Here is a 24,602-nt window from a genome sequence, read left to right on the forward strand (position 1 = left end):
CAAATGTGTAGTACAGGCAGGAGCATGTGCATCAAACTTCAGTGGAGCATAAATAAAATAAAAGTGATTGCAGCCATTGTAGTCTTACTATCACTTCATTTTCTTCAGCTCTTGGGTGAGAGAGCAGAATTACTGCGTATGTTATTTTAGTGCCTACACTCACCCTGCTGTGCCACTACATTCTCATTGTTTAAAGCAGCTTTATGATGAGTGACATATTTATAGTGTTTTCCATATTAGGTTTTTTTATTAAGTGGGACACTAAAGTAACAAGAAAAATCCATATCAAATGAGCCTCCATTTTTAATGGTTTACTGCATCTGCTCTATTTTCTGACTGCTATTTTGTTTAACGTGAGACTGAGATTCATGAAATCTTTCGTGAAATTGACTTCTTACCGGAGAGAGTTCTCCTTGAACTAAATCCAACTATAATAAATCCCATCACGCTTTGCCTTCATTCCTCTACACCTGGACCCTGGATAGCCCTCTGTATAGCTAATATCTGTTCCTGCACTGTACCTATTTCCCATGTTCCCAAGCACTTAGTTCTGTGCTATCTCATTTTCACAATCTATGCTGTTCAAGTGATCCATTTTCAGATAAATCAAATATTAGTGCAGGTACTGTTCCTTCACAGGGCTTTTTCTCAACTGATCCTGCAGACTTGGACAAATAATCCAGAATGTTCCCGCAAACATTCCTGCAAAGTCAGATATATTATCTGCCCATACTGTCATAAGTGAATTAATATTGCAGGTACTCAGATGTGAAACTGGTTTTTTTTAATAGTCTGTTTTCCAGCTCCACAGTGTGCCCTTGCTTGTGTGAGTTCACGCATCAGGGTGATCAGGGTGGAGCCATTCTGTGTAGCGGATGGCGGAGCAGAAGCTGCAGAGCACACACAGTCTCACAGATTCATCATTCATCAACTGGCAGTTCTGGTCCACACCACTTATGGCAATTAAGAAGAAACACCCTTCCATCCAAACAAACAAAGGACGATTGTATCAACAGAACCTGTACCTGTGGGAGGATGTGGTCAATGAATTGCTGGAAAAGTTCATCGGCCTCCCAGATTAGGACAGACATGTCCAAATCCAAATGAAATGTGTTATAATCATCACTTTAAAGTTATCAGAGTGGATTTTCACAGCTGCATGAAGTAACCAGTGTGATGCCAACCAGTGAATTATCCAACAGCACTGTAGTAAAATTTGTACTTCAGTGACCACTCAAGTTTATTCAAACATGACCGGGTTGGCTAAAATAGTAGCTAGCATTTAGATAATGCAGATGTGAACACCTTGAGGACATTTATCATAAACATGTGCCATGTTTTTCTGGAACAGCCCACAAAAAAGCCCTACATCAATTACAGAGGTAACTAATATTTTGTAGATGTGTAGTAACTAGGTAAGATGTTTTCATAGAAATAGTGTTACCAATGCTCTTGTCCATCCTACACAGGGGAACAGAAATCCCAAGCAAACTATGCCTTGAACTATTCCATGAATTTTTTTCTCAGAAGGACATAGCTTGCTCAGGAGAGCTTGAGTTTTATCTAAAATATCTGCAAAGTACTTGACCTGGGATTGCCTGGGAACAAACCCTGAATTAGATAATTTAGCAGAACAGGGATTCACCTGAAGTGGTGTCTGTGCCTTCTTCACATTCTTCATGCTTCTTTTTCTATTAGGTTCTGTCCTGACAATCCACAGTCAGGCAGAAGAAGGTTTGATGGAACAGTTGGCAGTTGGAGGCTGGAAGTAGCCTGAGCATTTGGCAAGCTGAAAGCAGGGTAAGGACAATTTACAAAGCCATTTGTGTGACAGTGTGGCCATCTGTACTACTGTGACCTGCTCTGCCCCAGCACAGTATCTGGGTCAAAATTTACACCAAAAGTGAAAAAAACCCACAATCACTTCTAGTTTAGACACATCATACTGACAACAGTGCACCAGTCATTTCTGGGGCAGACACAGTCAAGTGGACTGAATGTGCACTGCCAATGTAACTGAAGCAGTATAAGATGGAATTTGTTGTAGTGTTACTGCCCTAATTTTTGCATTCTGGTAAAAACAAAATTAATCCTGTCACTTATTTCTCTCCAAAATTCTTGTACTTTAAAAGACAATAACAGGTAATAGAGGAGGCAGCACAAAAAGATGTGTGCTGCTGGACCTTATGGTGACAAACAAGGAACGTCTGGAGATGTGAGCATTGAGGGAAGCCTTGACTACAGCTACCACAAGATCAAGGAGTTCAGTATCTGCAAGGAGCTGGGCAATGAAAAGGTTACACACCTGAGCTTCAGGACAGCTAACTTTGCCCTCTTCAGGAATCTTCTTGGAATAATCATATGGGAATGTGCCCCAGAGATGGATGAGAAATTTAGCAAAAGAGGCAGGACACCTGCATGGATGAATAAGAAATTCCTATGAAAATTCACATATAAGCAGAAGATACATGAGGTGTAGAGGACAGGATACCTGGGATGAATATAGGGAAGTTGTCAGAGTATACAGAAATGAAATGAGAAATGCCGAGGCCCATTTGGAACTAAATATGGCTAAGGACATCAAGGACAAGAAGAACTTTTTCAGTTAATTGAATAGAATTCAATTTCAATGTAATTTTAATTAATAACAAAAGGAATACCAAGGAAAGTGTGGACTGACCACTAACTCTGCAGCAGAAGTTTCAAAGAAAGCTGAGATACTGAACACCTTCTTTCTTTCAGTCTTCACCAACAAGGCCAGCCCTCAGGAATCCCTGACCCAAAAGACCATGGAGAAGGTCTGGAGGAAGGGTGACTTTAAATTGTTTGAGGAGGTTCAGGCTAGAGACCATTTAGTCAAATTTGACATCCACAGGTCCATGGGCTCTGGTGGGATTTGCCAAAGGGTGCCAAGGAAACTGGCACACATCATTGTTATGGCACTCTCATCTTTGAAAGGTCATGGCAGTCAGGAGAGGGGCATGGGGACTGGAATAAAGTAAATGCTACCCTAGGGGTTTCCGAGCCCCCCAGGGGCTCCCCTGGTGCCTCTGCACATCCACAGTGATGTGTTGAGATCCCACAGCTACCCTAATTGTCAAAAAGGGAGATAAGGAGGAACAGGCCTCCATGTTCTGGAGGCCATTTTAATCATGTAGAAGACAAGAAGGTGATCAGGAGTAGTCAGTATGCATTCACCAAAGGGAAGTCAGGCTTCACCAGCCTGCTCACTTTCCATGATTGGACAACTGGCTGGAGACTTGAGGGGAGTTGCCTACCTGGACTTCAGAAAGGCTTTCAACAAGGTTTCCCATGGCATCCTCATAGGTGAGCTCAGGGAGGGTGAGCTGGATGAGTGGATAGGGAGGTGGATTGAGAACTGGCAGAGTTCAGAGGGTTGTTCAGTGGCACAGGTTGAAGACCTGTCACCAGTGGTGTTCCCCAAGGTTCAATATTGAGCCCAGTATTGTTTAACCTATTACCTGCCATATGGACATAATCCTGAGCAATGTGCTCCAGGATGACTCTTCTTGAGCAGGGAAGTCAGACTGGGTGGCCTTACCCATTCTATGATTCTGTAAAAAACTAGCATGAAATATCTCCTTTGGTAGGCAAACCACAACCTGCTACAGTTTTTTAAGGTATCAGGACCTATTTGCAAAAGTCTAAAATGTACATTCATATTCACCTTTCAATTATTTTAAATTTAAAGGAAACTACACTGTGATGTTTCATTTTAATTGCATCATACTGCAAAACTTCACTAATCTGCATTCCACTTATGTATAAACAGTCCAAAACTCCCTTCAATTTCTTCCAGTGTCTACTTTAAAGATTTTCTTGTGTTCCAGTATGCATGCGAACACTATCATACTCATTGCTGAAAGACCTCAGCAATAGATATGGATGATGATGAGAAAGAATAACAGGTCAGGCAAAACTTTGTGGAGCAGAAATAATTTTTAGCATCATAACACATCAGATATTCCACTACCTCTTAATAAAAGAAAAACAAAAATTGCAGATAATTATAGCCAAATAACAACCCGTAAAAAGAATTAATGAAACTTTTGTGGATTAACTACCCTCTGGTTTTCATTATTTATTCACTTTGATGCTAATTTGCAAAATTCTGTAATTCACCATAGCTCTCCCTATCATTAATGCAAATTAACAAGTTTCTACTGTAATGCAGTTATTATTATCTTCCCCTGCATATATGCACACATTTCTTTAATTAAACTATGCTGTATTCGTAAAAAATCAGATTGCCAGGTACAAAGGATAGAGAAAACATGAATATACTCAGCTATTTAGATAAAAGCTAGGAGCATTGAGAATGACAGAGGTCTTTTTTAGGTGTTTAATAAAAATTAGACAAATGTAAGAGAAAAATTTTAATTACACGGTTTCAGTGGTGATCTTTCAGAAGCACTGCATGCATATTGTATGCATTAAGGATTACTAACAAACCACTAATCCATTTGTAGACATTATACAATTGTATATTACATAGAATAAGTTCTAGAAGTGAAAAACAAAAAAGTAAATGAACAACATTTTATAAATCTTAACATAGAATAAATAATATTTTTCCTTCTTATCAGTCAAGCTGCCCTTTTCTTATAACATACATGAATTTTGTTCATTGACGCCAAAGGCTACTGTGTAGTTTCTCAGTAATAGAATTTTAGTACAGGAAGTGTTCTAAGCCAAAATTCTACATTCAATTGAAACTTAATAAAAATGAAGATGGCCAGTCAAAATATTGAAAAGGTTTTGGATTTTTTTTGCATCTTTTGTTTATCTGTTCAATATTTATCACTTCCAATAATTTAATTAATTTGAGAAATTCATAGTTTAAGAGATTATTTTGCTTTTATATACAAATGAGGGTTATCATGTCACAGCATTTGACAGGTATACAATTTTCTGATTGAACAGGAATATCAAGCTCACCTACCCTATAATTCATTTGTATTGGTTTGACTTTTCATCTATTTTCCAGTATTTGGGAAGACATACCAAAGTTGTGAAGTCTCACAATTTTCACAGTTGAATTAGTCACACTACCACTCCCATCAAGATTAACTGAAGAGAATGGCAGCACGTATGTCATGTAAGAAATTTCTCTCCTCAAGTGTCTTCTGCTGTCATGTTTCCTTGCTTTCAATTCATGCTCAAGCCCAAACCTCCCAGTTGCCCAGACTGAATGTCTGTTGGCTCACACTTCTGTTCAACTGCAGAACAAGGCGTCTGTATCCTCAGACAGGCATGAGGTCAGGGGCCAGCAGCACAGACTGACTTGTGTTTAAGTCTCAATTCTGCAGTCTGAAAGCAACAAGCAATTGACTGACACAGCAGGACTTGCTCATACACCTACAGACTTGATCAACCTGTATTAGAATCTTGTAACTGTGAATTTTCCAGGTGGTGTGTGATGGGCCAGCAGCATCTGCATTTTCTTAATTCATAGTTTTTTGCATTGTTTCTGAAAAAAAAAAAAAAAAAAAGAGCATCATGTTGAAGTTTTTGGGAGGGAAGCATGATCAGTTCCCTAAGGAGGAAGAAGAGTAGAATGCTGTAGTCAGAAAAGGAAGATTTTATTGGCAACACAAAATGCTTCCCAGAAGGAGGTGGTAAGTGCTTATTAAAGAGGAGAGAAGTGGGAGGAATAAAAGGGGAGAAAGCTGTAACACAAAAGATGAACACTATTTTTAGGATAAAAAAAAGCAATTCTCCGGGATGAGCCTGACCCCAGAAAATGAGTGTCCCTGTACCACAGGACTTAGAACAAGATGGAGAGGAGCCAGGAGGCTGGAAAAAAAGTGGAAATACCACCGGTTGAATGAAAAGAGAGAGAGAAAAGAAAGGAGTGGTTGACTATTAGAGAAGGAATAGTAGGATATGGATGAGGAAACTGCAGTGCATAATGGTGTTTATAGCTGCAGAAGTCCAACATCTAGAGTTGGGACTTATGTGTATGATGAGTCTTGCTGCAAGTTCATGTGATTTGATATAAACTCTCTTTCTTCTTCCTGTCTGCAGAAAGGGCAAGCCAGGTGGGTTTACAGTAATGCAGTGTTTGCTGTGTATTTGCACCTGCAGAGTCGTGCAGAGTTCCTCACCAGCATGCAGTGTGTAGGCACAGCTGCACGCATCTTCACAGATACAGAACCTTTCTGGTGAGCACCACTATACAAATGTGATTTGTAGCCCTGAATCACCAGGGAAAGCATAACAAAGGAATGCTCTTTTGCCATGTAATCATGGATAGTGGTAGCATGTGATGATGGGTATGGTTGACCCAGGTAGGAGCTGTCTGCCTGCTAGAAAGACCCATCAAAGTGTGTGTCCCAGCTAGGCAGCTGCTGCTGAGGTTGTATTTGGCTTACAAAGATGGGGTCAGTTCAGATATTGACAATACGACCCAAGGCACCAGGGTGATTTCAGGACTAAAAATGGCTGCTTCTCCTAGCAGAAACCTTTAAAAAAAGTGTTAACTTGTGAGAAAAATGAGTTTTAACAGAGTAGAAGTAGAGCTGCTTCATGTTGTAAAAAAGTCTTGGCATATAATAATCTGAGTTAAGTCTGAAGAACTAAAATGTACAAACCTATCTTCTGCCTTGTGGTGAATAAAAGGTAGTAGAGGAAGAGACAAGTTTTACCTGGAAGAAAAAAAGGGGATTTGATCTCAGTTCAATGAGGGGTAAAAGTTCTGAGACACTGCTCTGTGGTAACACCTGAGTAATGTGTGAGGCCAGGAAAACACCACATATTAGCAATCTTGCACAGACTGCACCAACAGCATGCAAGCCTGGAGATCCTACTACAGCCTTTTGCACCCTCATAAAAAAAATGAGCAGACAGATCAGCCTAAGGGATTGGATATCATAAGGTCAGTGTGTTACCCAGTGCTGTGTTGAATATGGGTGGACTAAAGTAGAAAAAGAAACCACAGGAATTAGAGATGAGTGTGTGATCTATGGGCAAACAAAGCCAGCAGGTAGGAGGTGAAGTTATTTATTTATTTATTTGTTGAAGGGGTTGTGGTTCTTTGTCACAGAATTTGTGTAAATGATAAAAGTAAAAGAAATTTTGTGGGACAAATAATACCAATAATGAAAGAATCAAAGAGAGGAAAATCTTTTGGTAGTTAAAACAATATTTCTATTTGTCAATTAGTATATTCCTAAATTTGAGGATCACTAATAACTTTATTCTGAATGTTATAAACATTGAACGTATCCATGCCATCTGCAGACTTTTCAGCTGAAATTTTCCTGTTCTGAAGTTGTTTTCTGAAATTGTTTTCTGAACAATTTCCTCCACTATGGAAGAAAAGATAGAATCTCCTAGGCTAGGAAAGGTGTTAAAAAGTGTGAAAAAAGAGTCAGTGTTAGAGTAGCAAGGACCCCTAACATGGAGTTCACAAATGAAGGCAAAGAGGTGAAAGGGTCCTGTTTTCTTGAGGTTTGTGCTTGTTACTCGTGTGTACTTTGCAGAGTTTCTCAGCTGACTTCAATCAACAGAGCCTGCTGTTGGTGTAAGTGAAGCTGCACTAATATTTTCCCACAGAGAATTAGGCTCACAATGTCTTAAATGCACTAGATTGGGAATGAATGTGGTATTACATTTGAATTCCAAAGGAGTGCCACATCATTTTTTTCTTTCTTATCTGACAGTTGGAAAGTTGGAGACAATGCATGTGAAAAAGAATAATGTTACACTTATTTTGAGCAATTGACAGACATGGCTGGAAGTCTGATATGATTAATACCTCAATAATAGGACCCCAGTAAATTAGTCCCAACACATTCACAACCTAGAGAGAGTGCCAAGATACTAATAATAGTTAAGGTACTTTTATTAGCTAGCAAATTCCATTTTTAGCTTTACCAAGATTTTAAAATGCATTAAACTCAAAAGAATCAAGGAGATCTCTTAAACACAAGTGAGTGGAGAGGAAATGGTTGGAAGGACCTGTGAATACCATCTCTGAGCAGAAATAGCCTGAGATACCCATCTTCATCTTCATATCCACTTCCTTAACCTTGAGAATTTTTCGGAAATAGCCTGAGATACCCATCTTCATCTTCATATCCACTTCCTTAGCAACACCTTGAGAATTTTTCCTTAAGTATTAAGATATATGGATTTTTTTTTTTTTTTTTTTTTTTGCATTTCTGTTCTAGGGCATGCGTGGAAGGGGTGCTGCCACACCCGGTAGGGAAAACCAAATATCAGGTTCAAATGCATATAAGCTCAGATGCAATGTAAGGCCAAAAAGCATCAGAAGGTTCTCCTTCTTGTGTTTTCTTTCATCCTACAGTAGCAGGAGCATTCAGGTCCTTTTTTCTTCCCCTCACAAGACTTAAGAAAGGATGTCTTCATAGTGACAGAAATCCAAATTTACAGAAAGACCTTGTCTTTCTGCATCAGCCGGCAGGTGGAGTGAAGTTCAACTTACACAAGAGAATAATTTCAGGAATTATTCTTATCCAGACAATACAGTTCCAGTCCAGGAAGAATTAATTAATGGATATGTTATTTTTTACTTGTTTACAGCATCTTTATGGATAGGGTCATCAGCTGAGCTGATAAGAAACTGTAGTAGGTCTGGCAGTGAGCTCAAGCCTTGCTCTGGTGACCTGCCAAGTACCTCCAGCAGGCAGCTCAGCCATGATAGCTTACCTGGTTATTCATACTGGAGGATCAGAGACAGTGGCACAGGTGCTGACCACTCCGTATTTTTATGTGGTTTTGCTCTGTAGTCTGGTGTGCCTTTACAGAATGGGTTATTTGTGCTCATATGCATAAAGCAGAGAGGTTCTCACAGCAATAAGAACCTTATTGAACTCGGCACTGTGCATGTATTAGAAAGGGTCCCTGGCTAATAAGTCTTTAGTCTAATTAGAGAGAGAAAATGAGAAGAAGTATTTCATAGGAATTTTGAGAATAAAAAAAACCCAAAAACAGGGGGAAGTACAGGTGTTGAAGTGAAGGCAGGCAATGTCATTGAAACAGAATATCAGAGTGCAGCAGCACTGAATTTGGTGGAACCACAGATGGTGAACCCCTGCAGGAAGGTGGAAAGGGAGGGATGTGGTCACAAGGACAGGCTAAGGTGCCTTTCAATGTAAAGCCTTTCATGGCTGGTAAAGGGACAAGTAGGACCATCCATCCCTCCATAAAAGGAGAATATAACAAGATTTAGGCTAAGGGAGAGATTGAAATGTATGTCAGCAAAAATTAAATGATAGATGTTAAAGTGTGAAAGAATAAGTTTTATAACAAACTGAGGAATGTAAACAATACAAATCCCAAATTGTGATATGGAATAAAGGGGAAAAAATTACATCAGACAGTATGGAGGTGGAAATTAAGACTGCAGGTTTCCTTTGGATATGTTTAGATCAAATTTCTAATGCTGGAAAAAGCAAAAGACTGTCCCATCACTTTACAAGTAATACCAGAATATGTTGATTTTTCTTTTAAATTACCTTCCTTCATAAGTTAATCTTTATAAACTACAGTTTTACTAAGAATGTTAATTAATCTACTTAATTATTGTGAACTTGCCTATTCATCTTCCAACTTTGAGAGGTCTTATTCTGTTTCCCATGTCTATTTGAGCAATAATATCATTTGGAAATTATAACCAAAGCATGCTCCTGACTGCTCTTCTTTATCTGCTGACGAATTGATCCTGTGGATATCAACTCCAAAGTGAATGATGTTTAAGTTCTCTTAAATTGACAAAAGTGTTCAGATATGAAAAGTGGTGATTTTACACTTTAAAAGTATTAAAGTGTAGTTTCTTCACATTTTGATTGCTATTTGAATTATTTCAGTTCTTTTTTCCCTGAGTTCACTTAAGCCTAGGATTTGAGCTGATAAATCAATGCACTCCCCCACTAATGGGCACTCTGAAAGTTAAACATACTAGTAAATTGCTCAGATAGAGTCTTGAAGGGCTAAACACAGATTTGAAATCTTTTTCATGTTGGGTAAGGCTGTCTTAAGCTTTCAACATACTTGTAAAATTTACAAATGCATGAAAATAAAAATGTCTTCTAATAACAACCAGTTTCATTGCTATAGTCACAGTGATTGTTATGATGATCCAAATACCCACTATTGCATTAATGGAGATTTTCAATTCCTGCATGCATTATTTGTGAAGCCTTGTAGGCCATCTCCTTTTCAAAGTTTCAGAAATATTCTTAGTTACATAACAGATGAACAAACAGCACAATGTTCATCTGCAGATCCCTTCTTGTCTACTCACTGTGAATAGCAATATCTTCCTCTCATTATCAAAAGACTTCTTTTTTAATGCTTTGTTAAATCAAGTGAGCATGAACTAAATACTTAATGCATACAGACTACCTAAGAAAAATCTTTGTTTTAATCTTACTCCTGCTCATAGCTGCAAAGAGAGATTGTATTTAAATGTACAATGTGAATGTAATAGGACATGTATTTTTAGGAGCTCTCCAATTGTTTTCCTATCACACTGCTCAGCCTATTCAATTACTTATCTCTTCTGAAAATGTCATTTGTCCCAAACTCTTTGATGTCCACTGACAGCAATTGCTAGTAAAGCAATTCACCCAGTGATCATGAAGACAGTCCATACAGCCACTAGCAATAATAACACTGAGCACTGCTTCACTGCCCTGTAACATTTGCTGGCCCAATATTTAGTTCTCAAATATCTCTCACATTTCAATGCCTCCTTCCTCCTCTTGTCACTGAAAAATATTAAATAAATCTCCAACCAGTTTGCTATGTTAGAAAGCCAACACTGCTTTATTAACAGTGCTGGAAGTATGGGGATTGCTCATACAGCAATGCATACTCAGCAACCTAACAGAACAAGTTATATTCTTGAAAATAATACACATTCATCACATTTGTATTACATATTCATTACATTGCCTGAATACATGCATTTATGCTAATTATTTCCATGGACTTATTTGGATATGGTTCTGGATCTTCTGATGACTCTCTTCTCCTTGAGAGGGTGTCAAACATGTGATCAGGTCATAATGTACTTCCCTTATCATTCTTTGCTCTGACACACAATCCTTGTTCTCAAAACTAAGACATCTGTTAGTGCATATTAATCACTGACGTAGGTAAATAAAGAAGCAATTCCTGGCACAAGAATATTCATCACAGATACAGAGATCAAACACCATTGCACTGAAATCAAAAGAATTTTCCAACACCTTCTGCCGCTGCTGCATAGACTTCTTTAAAAAAAAAGTGACTTATGATCTGGTTATTAAAATTATTGGAGAAATACCTCTGCCCAAATTAAGGTGCAAAGGAGACCATTTGTCAATGGCAATAGTGTGGCTTTTATTTAACAGTAAACGTGAGGAGAGAGAGAGAAAAAAATAGAAAAAGGGAGAGCGGCCAAGAGAAAGAGAGTAACAGAGAAACAGATTAAGGAGAAAATATCACCACTCCATGGATCCCCATGGCATCCTGTTTGTTGACCCTATTCTTCTGGTCTTCTTGATGGTAAGAGTCCTGCAAAGCATAGAGACCAATGGATTAATATATGTTTGGACACATGGGAATGCCCAGGTACCTCCTCTGGGAAGGCTAGTTTGACAGAGCCTCTTTCAACAGACTCTGGATCTGTTACATCACTTCGCATCACCATCCTCAGCAGCATCCTCAGCCAGGTAGAAGGCGTGAGGAATCAGTCTCAGGGATGGTTTGAGGGTCTCTGATGTTTTGTGACACCTCCTCAGCTGCCTCACACCCAAATGTCCCGTGGATGTGACCTTCCTGGGGTGGGGGTTTGCACCTGAGCCAGTTTGTGTCAGGGAGGGTGGGTGGTCACTGCCTGCGACCAGAGGTTATGCCACACACCCAAAACTCTCCTCCTCCCCCTTGGTTGGGGGGCAGTGTGTGCAAACCTGGCCTTAGCAGATGAGTCCATGGGCTGTGGCCTTCCCCACCCTGAACCCTGCCAGAGATGATTTTCAGGGCAGCTGCTGGGTTTGGCTTTCCTTGTGGATACATTCCCCTCCCTCAGCTGTGTTTACTTCTCCCTAGACCTGAGATAATTGGATCTAGTGTCAGATTTATCTTAACTCAAGATCCCTTAGGCATATTAACTCACAGTCCAAAGTTCCAGTCAGGAGATATGTTCAGGTAAGTGTGGGCTTAGGTGGTCACAGCTTCTTTATACAGTTTTGCCATAATGGGCAAAAAGTTCTTCATAAAAGTGTTTAAGCCATTAACCATAACATTTCAGTCTCTCACACTTGTTCCATAATGCTCTCCTGAAAAACAACAAACTCCTGACATCTGTTGTTGAATCCTTTTCAGAACTGTGGTGCTCCAAAGGGACACCTGCTGTCATGGATCAGACAGAAGTCTGGGAGGCAGGAGTGTCTCACACCTAATTGTGACATTAATTAATATTTTCCTTATGTTCATCTGTGAGTACCTCAATTTAGCACAACTTAAAGAGCTGTGGCCTTGTAAACATGTTAATATTGTAAAAGGGAGCTGTTCTTAAAAGCAAATCAGAAAGTGCTAAAGGCATCTTCTGCAGTAAAACTACCGCTCAACAGGTCACTGGGGCACTACTTGAATTACTCAAAATGCTCTAAAAGTTGTAAGTACCACATACAGCACATTGCTATTAGGCTAAAACCACACAGTAATAAATGGTGAAACAAATACTGTTTCTTAATTTATGAGAGTTAGGGGAGCATTTTGTTTTCACTCACAAGAATAATAATAGCATATTAACTCAGAAGATTACAGATAAACAGAAGATGTATTTAGAAATAATGTATGTAATTTCTGCATTGTGTAGTTCTAATCTGTGGAGAAAAACTACCAAAGGAGTACCAACACTGGAACACTGGACAATTAGACAGCTTAAGATTACCTCAAATGGACTTGATATACTGAGTTACTCACTTGCAAGGTTACACCAAAGGTACAAGAGGGGAAGTATAAATATCACAAGATGATCACTTACACAGTTGAAATAGAGACCACCACAGCAACAGCAATGGTCTAAATCCCACAGGAGAGTGAAAAATGCAATATGATAGCTCTACTTTTTGCAAAACTTTATTATTACTATTTCATAGAAGAATCCTCCAGTGGAAAAAAAATGTTACCCAGTTGTGCATGCTAGCAGTCTAGCTCATTGCTCCTCTTCAGCAGCCTGATTAATACGGATTAAAAAGCACTGAGCTGTTTTGTGACTGAGAAAGCATTCTTTGTATATTATGATTGAATATTTGAGCACATAATTAAAAGACTGCCATACCTTGTGTCAATCCAAAGGAATTCTGACCAAAATGTTCAAACAATTGACTACCATAAGACTGTGCTATTGTTAGTCTCTTTCAAATTAGAATATTTTGGAAAGCAGCTGACCTCAGGAACTGAAGTGAAATGTTTCAGCTTTGGCTTTTGTCCTCCATATTTTGCTAAGCTGTTCTCCTTATTTGCTGTCATTTTTATTCAGGAAGAAGCATATAAAATAATGCATTGTCCTATGCACCAGTGATTCATGGTACACTGGCAGTTTCAGCATCAGGCTCTCTAAGGCTTCATGTTTCATTCTATAAACAAACAAACTCAATGATGCATCATTGCCTTCAGGTCCAGAGTAGACATCTTGAATCCATCTATATTTTAAAATGTTAAAACAGATATTATATATATTTCCCCACAACAAAAAAAAAAAGTGGTATCTTTGCAAAAATATACCCAGTGAATTTGTCAGTCTCTTCCTTTTCTCCCTATCTTTAAGGAAGATTTCCTTCTCTTAGAATAGAACTGTTACCAGCCAGAAAATGTCATAAAAAAATGTCATAAACCTTTTTCTCTGAAGCCATATAAAAAATTCCTCTGAAATTTTATTTTATTTAATGGCATTTACTTTTTTTTTTTTTTTTTTTTTTTTTTTTTTTTTTACTTTGTTGGATATAAAAGTGGGTTGGGTTGTTTTTGGTGTTTTTTGGTGTTTTTTGGTTGTTTTTTTTTTTTTTTGCTTTGCAGTGTTAGCAGATGACACAGAAAGCAGGTTTGTTATCACCTGCCAGACCTAGTGGTCTGACTTGCTACAAAGATTTCCTGGCAGCAATTGGCTTTCAGTGCTTTCTCTTTAGAGTTAATGTAGTTTCCACACATGGAAAAGAGTAAACAGAACATACTTTTATTAAAATTCATATTAAATTGAATCTAGCTAGGTAACACAACCACTCTTCTTTCCTTATAATGTATCTGATATAGTTTTGTTTAACACAATAAAAGCATACCCTGATCTATCATGTACTTATGTAAATTATCCATTATAAATTGTCTCTGTCAGAAAAAAAAAAAATAAAACAACTCCCCTTGAATGTCATCAGAATTAGCATGAGAAGGTTTAAAATTCAAGAAAAAAAGTACTGAAATCGTGTATCTTTCCCTCAGTATTTTAAAAAATAGCCAGTAAGAATTAATTTTTGATTTATCTAAATGAAGTACATGAAAACAGGCTTAACTCACAGGAAAGTTTTAAACAAGAAGGATTATGAAACACTGCAGTGAAAGGAGAGTTGGGAATGAAAGACCTATTTGGCTGTGGTGCACAATGCACCATTAAGAGTTCAGTTTCTTCTGGTGAAATATAATTCTTCTACAGATTAGCACATCTGCACAATTCCAGTATAACCTTTCCATACACCGCATTCTTGTAAAGGAGCTTTAGCATCTCTATGACTGCTGTTTAGCTCCAGTTTCACACTGGTGTAATTCCATATGGGCATTATGGGATAGAAGAGGAGAGCAACTATAAATGAAAGGATGAATTTAACTTAAAGAGAAAAACTTTAACCTTGAGTGTAATAAATACATAGGACCAGTTTGAAACCAGATACAGACATGAGGACACAACAAATCAGGGAAATGGCACCAAAAAAATGCACTGGTTTTAGTCCTACATCTGTAGTCTACTTTTAAGTGTTAAAGATAATAGTTTTTATTATGTTCACATATATGATTTAAATAATGAAGAATTAGTAATATGAAGTTCCCTACTGCCTTGATCTGCCATAAAATCTCTGCAAGAAAGCAATGTGACACAGACTGGCAAATCAGTGATGTGAGAATTAATGAGTTTTCTCTATGCTGATCAACAGTTGCCCTACTTCTACCAGCAGGTGATTTATGTTCACCTTAAACACTTTAGGTGTTTAGTCTAAGCAAACTAAACATATATCCTATACATTTCTGTATAGGGGAGTCTTAAAACATTTGGTCAGTTGCATAGGATATGTTTTAAATTAATATCACCCCCTTTTTTCAAATTTTCTATGTTCCCATTCCTTCTGTTGCATCCCATATTAACACATAATCTTTTAATAATTCTATAAACACTGAAATTATCTTAATCTTTGCTGACCTTGCTATTGCAATCTGTAAATCTGGATTATTCATTTACTTCAATATTCAAAAGTAGAAAATAAACATTAGTCCTAGTTCCTAAATAATTAATGTTTGGTGCACTTTAACAGCCAACTGAATGAGACAGTCTGGTGATAATTCAATATTCTCTTGATTAGGTGTGACTGAAGTAGACAAATAAACTCAGGTTAAGAATGCACAGAAAATTCAATTTAAATCAATAAAATTTGCATGGGCAAAAATATTTTACTAGAAGTTAGATACCCTGGTGAACAAAACACTTCCAAATAGTTGTTTAAACAGGAAATATGGACTTCTGGAAAAAAATCTTTCAATCAAGCAAGGTACTTTTAATGTAGCTATCATTAAGAGAAATTTCTTAGATCCAAGATTTAATAAAGAAAAAAAGAGAGATAAAGCACTCAACTACATGTTCAAGATAGCCAGGTAAAGTAACCAGGTAAACGTTTAGGCAAAGTATATTTGTAGGAATAGTACTTTTTATCTTTTATCTTTTTTCATTTTCTCTCTCACACACACAGATACACTTTTATATCAGTGAAATAATTTTTCACAAAGAAGCGTTCAATTAAATAGACTTACAACAAGCTTTCTTTATTCCTGATCCTAAGGGAAGTCTACTGACAATAACGAGACAAAGTGCAATTCTCTGCTTTGGATGAGCTCTAATGATCAGGAGAAGCAGAAGGATGTGATCAGACCAGGACAGGCGAGATCCAAATTCCCACTTCATAGAGGCATGACAAGTGTCTGTGTTTGTGTGTACATATACAAGCATGTGAATTTGTTTCCTTTTCAAATCAGCAGTGTTCATAAGGGTTGGGTTTTTCCCCAAGAAAGCAATGAATGTTGGATATCTGTCTGCTCTCATATTTGACACAGAATTTTGCAATATCTTCATTCTGTGTTGTGTTCTTGATTAAGCAAACTAGTATTTTATCAATTTCTGGCTATATCCAACCTGCCTTCCCCATATTGCTTCAATAAAAGGTACAGAGACAGAATTAAGGTTCTACTAAATATACAGGAATTAAAAAGGAAAAATCTAAGTAAATGCTTTTAATTCTTTCATGTTTATTGCAGCTTTATTAAAAGGCATAGTTATCCAGACAGGAATTCAATGTCTGAATCCCAAAGCATTAAAATTTTATCATTAGCATTTCTGACAGATGAAAAATATAAATATCACCTGTGTTTTATTTATCTTCTATAATCTTACTTTTTTATTATAATGAGAAATATTTTACAGTGACCAAATGGAATAGTAATATTATTTCAATTATTAGCAGAAAAATATGAAAACCCAACGATGTTCAACATGAGAATTTTAAATTGTATAAAACTAATTTTGACTAGGACTGTAGATAGAACATACTGCTTCAAGACTAAGATTCAATGAAATGCTCAGAAGTAATGTGTAATTACTACAAGTACTGCATATCAAGTGCTTTGCAGTAGAACTGTACTGTGAGACAGGAAAAGAAAATTCTTCAAAGGAAAAAAACCTGAAGCTAGGTAAATTGAGTGTAACACCACTGGTAGTTAATAACCTGAACAATTTATGAGGGATCTAGGACGTATGGGTTTAACTCTTTCTACTTCTTCCCCTGGGTACATTCCCTCCACATCCCCAGCTTGCTGTAGCTAAGGAAAAAGTATGAACTTAACTGTTCAAAAATCTGGATAGGATTTCTCTCTTTTAATACAGTCTCACATATGCTTGAAATATAGGAATCTGTCAGATAGAAATTTGATTATAATATAGATATTTTCAACTAACTGGAAGACTGAGAAATAAATTATGAAAAAGAACCTGAACAAATAAAATATTTTATTTTATAACATATTAAATTTGCGAAATTAAAAAACACCCCAAATATCCCAATGGCATTCAGGTAACTAAACCTGGACATCTGCCATGTAGATGCCTGCAGCTAAGCAAATTTCCTTGTGGTCAGTGAAATCAAGTATACAATTGACTTCATTCCTTCTAAAAATAAATTTCTAATATAGGTGTGATAGGCTGGATTCGTACAGTGTTTCTTCCTCTGTGTTGATGATAGAGGAACTCTAGATATTTAACCAATCCGGACACTTGTGCAGCAGATCTCTTTGGAATCACTTTTCATATTGGAAACACATTAAAGCAGTTCAGTACTGACCAATGTTTTCTTCTTTTTTTTTTTTTTTTTTTTCAGTGCATTTCAGACTGTTTGCTACAGTTCTGATTTTTTTTTTTTCTTGTGTCCCAGTAGACTGCTACAGGAATTCCAGTTTCTCAGAATGATTATGCAAGATCCAGGGATGTCTGAAAAGTTTTGAAATTCCATTAATATGTCTAATATATCTGTTAATTTATTTATTCTGCATTTGATAGTGCTGTCTTAAGTCTTGCAAGGTACAATTATATTTTCTTGAATTCAGACCTCTAATATGATATGTATTTATTTTCTGTGAGGTACCATATTCCATGTCATAGCACAGAGCTAGGAGATGTGTGTACATACCAATATATATTGATTTCAAAAGAATCAAGTGTTTTCTGTCAGAAGCTTTATGAGTCCAACACTAAAGACATTTTTTAATGCCAGACCATGTGTTGTGAAAGAGCCTCAGAGGTGGCCAATGCATAGCTATTTCATACCAACACATTTAATAGTGTTCTGTGAAACAGAAAAAGCAATCCAACACCAAACTAAAGGGAAAAAATAGGCACGAATAAACAAACAATAGCAAAATCAACCTATGGGTTTCACACTTAGAAATAGAATTTTCTATTATCTGGACCTTTACCACCAGGAAATACACAGATGACCCAATACTCATCTGTAAACTGTGTAGTCACTGTGTAGGTTTTTTTCCTGCAGACCATTCCATAGCTATATAAATGATCTCCTGGTGTCTGCTGTATTCATTTTCTAAAGGCAGTTGTCTTTATTCTTGGTATCCACAACAACACAAACAACACTTTAACTTGCATTTTTCCAATGCAGTGCAAAGACCCAACTTCTCAAAAATGGAATCTTTATGTGATAGAGTTCTAGGGAACTTGGTATTAAGAAATGCTTAAGAGATGCTTAAGACAAACAGTGCTGCCATATTTAGCATGAGATAAGAGTGGTAAAAGCATATTTCTAGTCAGATAAATGAGAAAATCATAGAAAACAGAATAAGAGATTTGTATTCCCTGCAATGCATAAGCAGCTGCTCATGGTTAGTGATATATTTCAAGCAGTTTGGAGTTCCGCCAAGATAATCAAATCTAATTGACTTCAGTTCATGATCAAATCACAAAAAAAAAAAAAAAAAAAAAAAAAAAAAAAAAAAAAAAAGAAAAAAGAAAATATCTTCAGAAACCTTGTAAAGTCATGTTGACAATGGGTGAGGATTTCGTCCAGTTGCTGCTGCCAAAATGGGGACCATACCTCAATTCCAGAATTAGATGAGCATTCTGCATCAACAATTCCAAAAGAGTGACCAAAGAGGGCAGGGGAAGCTGATATATGCTTACAAGTGGATGTTCTGATAGAGCATTTATGTGATAATGAGAAAAACTTCAGAGTGTAAAATCAAGGATTCCTGCAATAAAAGAGGGAAGTGTTATTTTGCGTTATTTTCATAAATGACCAGAATTTAGTAATATAGCTTAAACCTGTATAGAACATTTCACAGTCCTTTGAAACTACACGTATTCTAATTTTGTCTTAAAAGACAATAGGTCTTGTATTTTGGAAAGTTTCTTTTTTGACATCTCCCTCACTTTTGATCTTGGCACTGTCTTCTTTGGGTATATTTCAAATTTTTCACTTCATAAAACACCTTGAAGACTGGAAATGAATAAGCTGTCCTTCTCTAGTTCATACCCAAAGATCAGAAATGCTTTTCATTTGCTTTTAAAGGTAAAGCCTGCTCTCAGTTCCTTCACTCATGGAACCTCCCAATGTTCTCTGAGAACTGACTATGCTTGTGTCCAATCTCTTACAGAAAAGGAAAACTGTATCTGAATAATTGTAAATTCTGAAACTAATTACTATTGTCTCATTTCATTAAAAATATAATAGTCCCTTTGAGTTTCTTTAATTTTCTTTCTTGATTATTTTCCTTTAACTTTTCATCAGAAAATGCTTTGTTAGAAAAAAATGCTATATAAATTAAAAATCTCCTTTCAACCCACTGTGCTTACATTGGCCCTAAAACTAAAATGTCATATTAAAGCATCTATATACACAGAAACTTTCTTTCCATTAATACATCATAATGAATTTTATTTCATTTTTGTCCTTCATTTGTTTCAGAAACATTGAATGTCATTCTAATACTTTCCCTTTAAAACAGCAATAATGACTACAAAATTATGTTAGTTGTGTACTCCTGGTCTAGTCTGCTTTATCCTTTATCCTTTCTGAACATAAAATTAAATTTACTTGTAAAGATCATTTCTGCAAAGACCAAAAAAGTAACGCATTAGAAGTTTGATTATAGTTGAAATTAATATCAAAGTATTTAAAAATTACATATACTATTTGTGTGCAAGTTTCTTTTCCCCAAACCAAATTATTTGTGAACCCAGTAATGTTTCTCTTTCTCAAAAGATCCTTTCTTTATAAAATCCAGCAGCAAACACACTGACTTCAGAGGACTAGATTAGAAGATCATGGAACGAGGTTATGGAGTCCTTTAGTATCCAAAGACCACTAGGACAGAACAAGATTCAAAAGCCTTACTTTTCAGTTGCTGCTTCTCAAATCAATGCAGAGGAAAAATAAATGTGTTCACATAAGCGCAGTCTTAAGTTTGAAAGGTATAGACCACCAAGCCCTCTCACAATTCCAGAAATTGTCCCTTAGATGTTGCTCCCTTGCCCTGCAAAAAAAACCCAATTAAGGCTGCAGACAAGCTCAGCAAGCCATGGAAATTCCTTAAAACTATCTTTAAAAGGAAAGAAATAACATTTTTCTGATATGTGACAATATAAGAGAGAATACATCTTATATTCTTGCTTGTCTTGCTTCTAGAATTCCTTTCTTGTTGCTGCTATTGTTTTGAGATATATAATTATAGCGAGCACAAGTCTAAACTGGATAATTTTAGAACTGCCAAATACTTGACAAAAACAAATAATTACTGATATGAAATTCAGTACAGAAATAAAATATTCTTATAAATGCATACAAAAACTGTCACAAAAAATATTGTCAGGATTGTTTTCATAAAATAATATAGAATACATTTAGTGATTTTGAGAAGGTTTTTCTGGTGGATACTACAAAGAAATCTTGCTTTCAGTTTCCAGTTACAGAGAGGTAATTAAATCTGACACTGCACTCATTTGTTGGTTTGTTTTCAGGTGAACCAAACAAAATCTCAACAAGAATAAATTATAGAATTAGCACACCTTTGTTACTCTTTCTGCTGGAAACTGCTCAACACTTGGTAGCTGTGAAAAGACAAGGTAAATGTTGATAGTATTAATGAAACCACTGAAACCAGACTAGAACTGACATCACGTCAGTTACATAAATGCTCTAGGATGTAAATTAGTTTGCTTAACTTTTGCCACATTTGGGGGAAAAAAGGGAAAAATAAATGCAATAAGTCACCTTATTTAAAAATGTCCAAGTGATACAATTCTAGAGATGCTAATATGTGTCCATGAATTAAAGAGGAGCTCAGATGACAAGATGTGACTAAATACCTAATTTGTAAACACATACACCATCTTCCCTAGGAAAGCCCAATTCTACCTCTTGAAAACTGTTACTCTCCCATCTTAGAAGGTATAGAGGGATACTGAACAATAACCAAGAATAGTGACTCAAAACGTATTTCCATATAGGAATGACTGAATAAATTAGGTGTCCTTATTGGATAAGAGACTATTGAGACAGGACATCACTCTCTCATGTGTGGGTAAGAGAGAGGAATAGGGTATGCTTATTCACGACTTTCTTTGCTACAGAAAGCTGGTCATAACCAGTGAAATTATTTGATAACAGGCTCAATTCAGACAAAAGAATGCCACAAAATTCTTTGTTGAATTGAAAAAGGGATTAGTTTGGTATATGGGGAAAAGTCCGTCAGCAGCTATTAAAAATGAGTCTTGTGCCTAACCTGCAGCTCAGAAGTTCTTAATCCTCATGATTGTCAGAAACTGATAGGATATAAAAGGAAAATTGCTTTATAATATTTTCCATTTTCCCTTAATCTTTCTATAAGATTTTTCTGGTTGCTACTGCTAGCTATTGGACAAACCTGTGGTCTGACCTTGTGCAGCTGCAGAACTGCACTGGTTTTCAGAACAAAGAAAGAAAGAAAAAAGTCTACTGGTATGAATCATACAATATTTACATAATAATAATAATGGTAATAATAAGAAAGGATGATTTAATTCATGTAAACAGATTTTCTTTATTTTCATACTACAGTATTATTAATATTTATTCTGTAATTTTGGTTTTCAATTTTGGACTTTTAAAATTATTTCCAATATCACTATTCCTGTTGCAGAACATTTCATGCTTAATTTAGTTCACATTTATTGAACTTTACTTCCATTTTATTCCTCCAAATACAATACAAATCAGTGTAGAAAGTTTGGTGTTGAAAAGCAGTCTTACTACTGAATTACTAAGCTGCTGGGGATTTTACATAAGGCAGAAAATTGTTCTTTTCAATCCCTTTTTTGAATACCTGATTTAGAGACTTCATATATTCCACCCATGTTGCCTTAAATTACACATGCTGAACAAGCATAAAATATTGAAGAAATAAGATCCCAGAGGGTCCTAATCAGTCACACAGAGTCTAGTCTGAGACACGATTGGTGTCCCCCAAGGTTCAGTACTGGGCCCAGTATTGTTTAACTTATTCATCAGTGGTTTGGACGAAGGGGAAGATGGCTCTGCAGCAAGTTTGCTGAGGATGCAAACCCGGGAGGAGTGGCTGACACCCCAGGGTGCTGTGCAGCCCTCAGAGGGACCTCGCCACATTGGAGGGAAGGGCAGAGAAGATCTGAAATCCAACAATGGCAAACGCAGGCTCCTGCACCTGGGGAGGAACAACCCCACACCCCAGTACAGGCTGGGGGCTGGCCTGCCAGAAAGTGGCTCTGCAGAGGAGCTGAAGGTTCTGGTGGCCAACAAGCTGTCCAGGAGCCAGCAGTGTGTCCTTGCGGCCAAGGAGAAGGTGTCCTGGGGTGCATTAGAAATAACACTGCTGCAGGTTGAGAGAGATGATATTGCCCCTCTATTCAGCCCTGTTGAGGCCACAAGTGGAGTTCTGTGTCCAGTTCTGGGGTCCTTAGTACTATAGAGACAAGGAGAGAGTGCCAAATATGATTAAGGGATTGGAGCATCTATTCTAACAAGAAAATGCTGAGAGAGATGGGCCTGTTCACCCTTGAGAAGGAATGACTGAGAGGGAACCTTATAAATCAATCTAGGTATCTGAAGAGAGACTATCATTACTGGGGTTCACCAAGGGACCAGTCCTGTTTAATATCTTTACTGATGATCTGGATGAGGGGTTCAAGTGCACACTCAGTTTGCAAATAAAAACTACAAGTTGGGTGGGACAGGTGATCTGCTGAGGGTAAGAAGGCTCTGCAGAGGGATCTGGACAGGGTGGATCCATGGGCTGAGGCCAATGGTATGAGGCTCGACAAGAGCAAATGCCAGGTCCTGCGCTTGGGTACCAACAAACCCCTGCAGCAGTAAAGGCTGAGAACAGAGCAGCTGGAAAGCTGCCCAGTGGAACAGGACCTGGAGTGCTGGCTTACAGCAGCTGAGCGTGAGTCAGTGTGTGTCCAGGTGGCCAAGAAGGCCAATGGCATCCTGGCTTGGATCAGAAATAATGTGGCCAGCAGAACAGTGGAAGTGATTGTCCCTCTGTACTTGACATTGGTGAGGCTGTACCTGGAGCATTGTGTCCAGTTCTGGGCTGCTCATGAGAAGAAAGACATTAAGTGCTGGAGTGTGTGCTGAGAAGGGCATAGAGCTGGTGAAAGGTCCAGACAGGAAGTTCTGTGAGGAGCAGCGGAGGGAGCTGGGTGTGTTTAGCCTGGAGAAGAGGACGCTCAGGGGAGACCTTATTGCTCTCTACAACTGCCTGAAAGGAGGGCATAGCCAGGTGGGGGTCAGTCTCTTCTCTCAGGCAGCTGGTGAAAGGACAAAAGGAAATGGCCTCAAGCTGCAAGGAGAGGTTCAGATCAGTCAGCAGGAAGAATTTTTTCACTGAAAGAGTGGTTAAGCATTGGAATGGGCTGCCCAGGTGGTGAGGGAGTCACCACCCCTGGAAATGTTCAAGAAACAGCTGCACATGACACTTAGTGCTATGGTCTCATTGACAAGGTGGTGAAGGTTCAAAGGTGTGACTCAATGATCTCAGAGTTTTTTTCCAACCTAAAGATTCTGTGATTCTGTAAAATCACATCCAAAAGGATGGGTCCAAGTTTTTAGTGACACTAAGCAATGAGACAAGAGGCAGAAATAAGACAACAGGCAGAAACTGATGCATAGGAAGTTCCATCTGAATGTGAGGAATAATTTCTTTACTGGAACAGATTGCTCAAAGAGGGTGTGTAACTGGAGATATTTAAGAACCAAATCATCTGGATGCAATCCTGTGCAATGTGCTATAGGCTGATCCTGTTTGAGTGGGGAAGCTGGAACAGATGACAACCCACTGTTGCAACCTTGCCCATTCTGTGATGCTGTGATTCTGCGATTCTGCATCTAAATGGACAGCTCCACTTCCAGATCTATTAGGCTTTGGTTTTTTCAATCGATGAAGACCAAGAAAAATTTTATTTGTGCCTTCCTCTGGGGTTTGAGGAGGGATTTTGGAGCTGGAGGACGAGGGAAGGATTTGAGAATCAAATTAATTTGGGTTTTGTTTTGTTTTGTTTTTTTAAAGAAATGGATTATGTCTATTTTGAAAACAAACTGCTTGATTTCTTTAAGCCTTTTTCCTTAGAGAAAAAGAAAAAAAAAAAGTAAAAGAGAAACAAAGAATTATATTGGCTTTTCATTTAATTTCACTGTTTAGTAATATAATCCCGAGGCAAATACTCAGAGAATATTCATTTCACAGGAAAAAAACCAACATTTATGTTCGAATCAGCTCAGAACTTGCAGTGA

At 37.5% G+C, this 24,602-nt stretch overlaps 1 pseudogene; it reads left to right on the plus strand.

Moving 5' to 3' along the window:
- The first annotated feature begins 2,167 nt into the window (after positions 1-2,167).
- LOC121357370 lies at positions 2,168-23,820 on the plus strand (annotated as a pseudogene).
- The last annotated feature ends 782 nt before the right edge of the window (positions 23,821-24,602 follow it).

The sequence above is a fragment of the Pyrgilauda ruficollis genome, unplaced genomic scaffold (genome assembly GCF_017590135.1).
Source record: "Pyrgilauda ruficollis isolate IOZ18807 unplaced genomic scaffold, ASM1759013v1 scaffold33, whole genome shotgun sequence".
Taxonomy (NCBI): domain Eukaryota; kingdom Metazoa; phylum Chordata; class Aves; order Passeriformes; family Passeridae; genus Pyrgilauda; species Pyrgilauda ruficollis.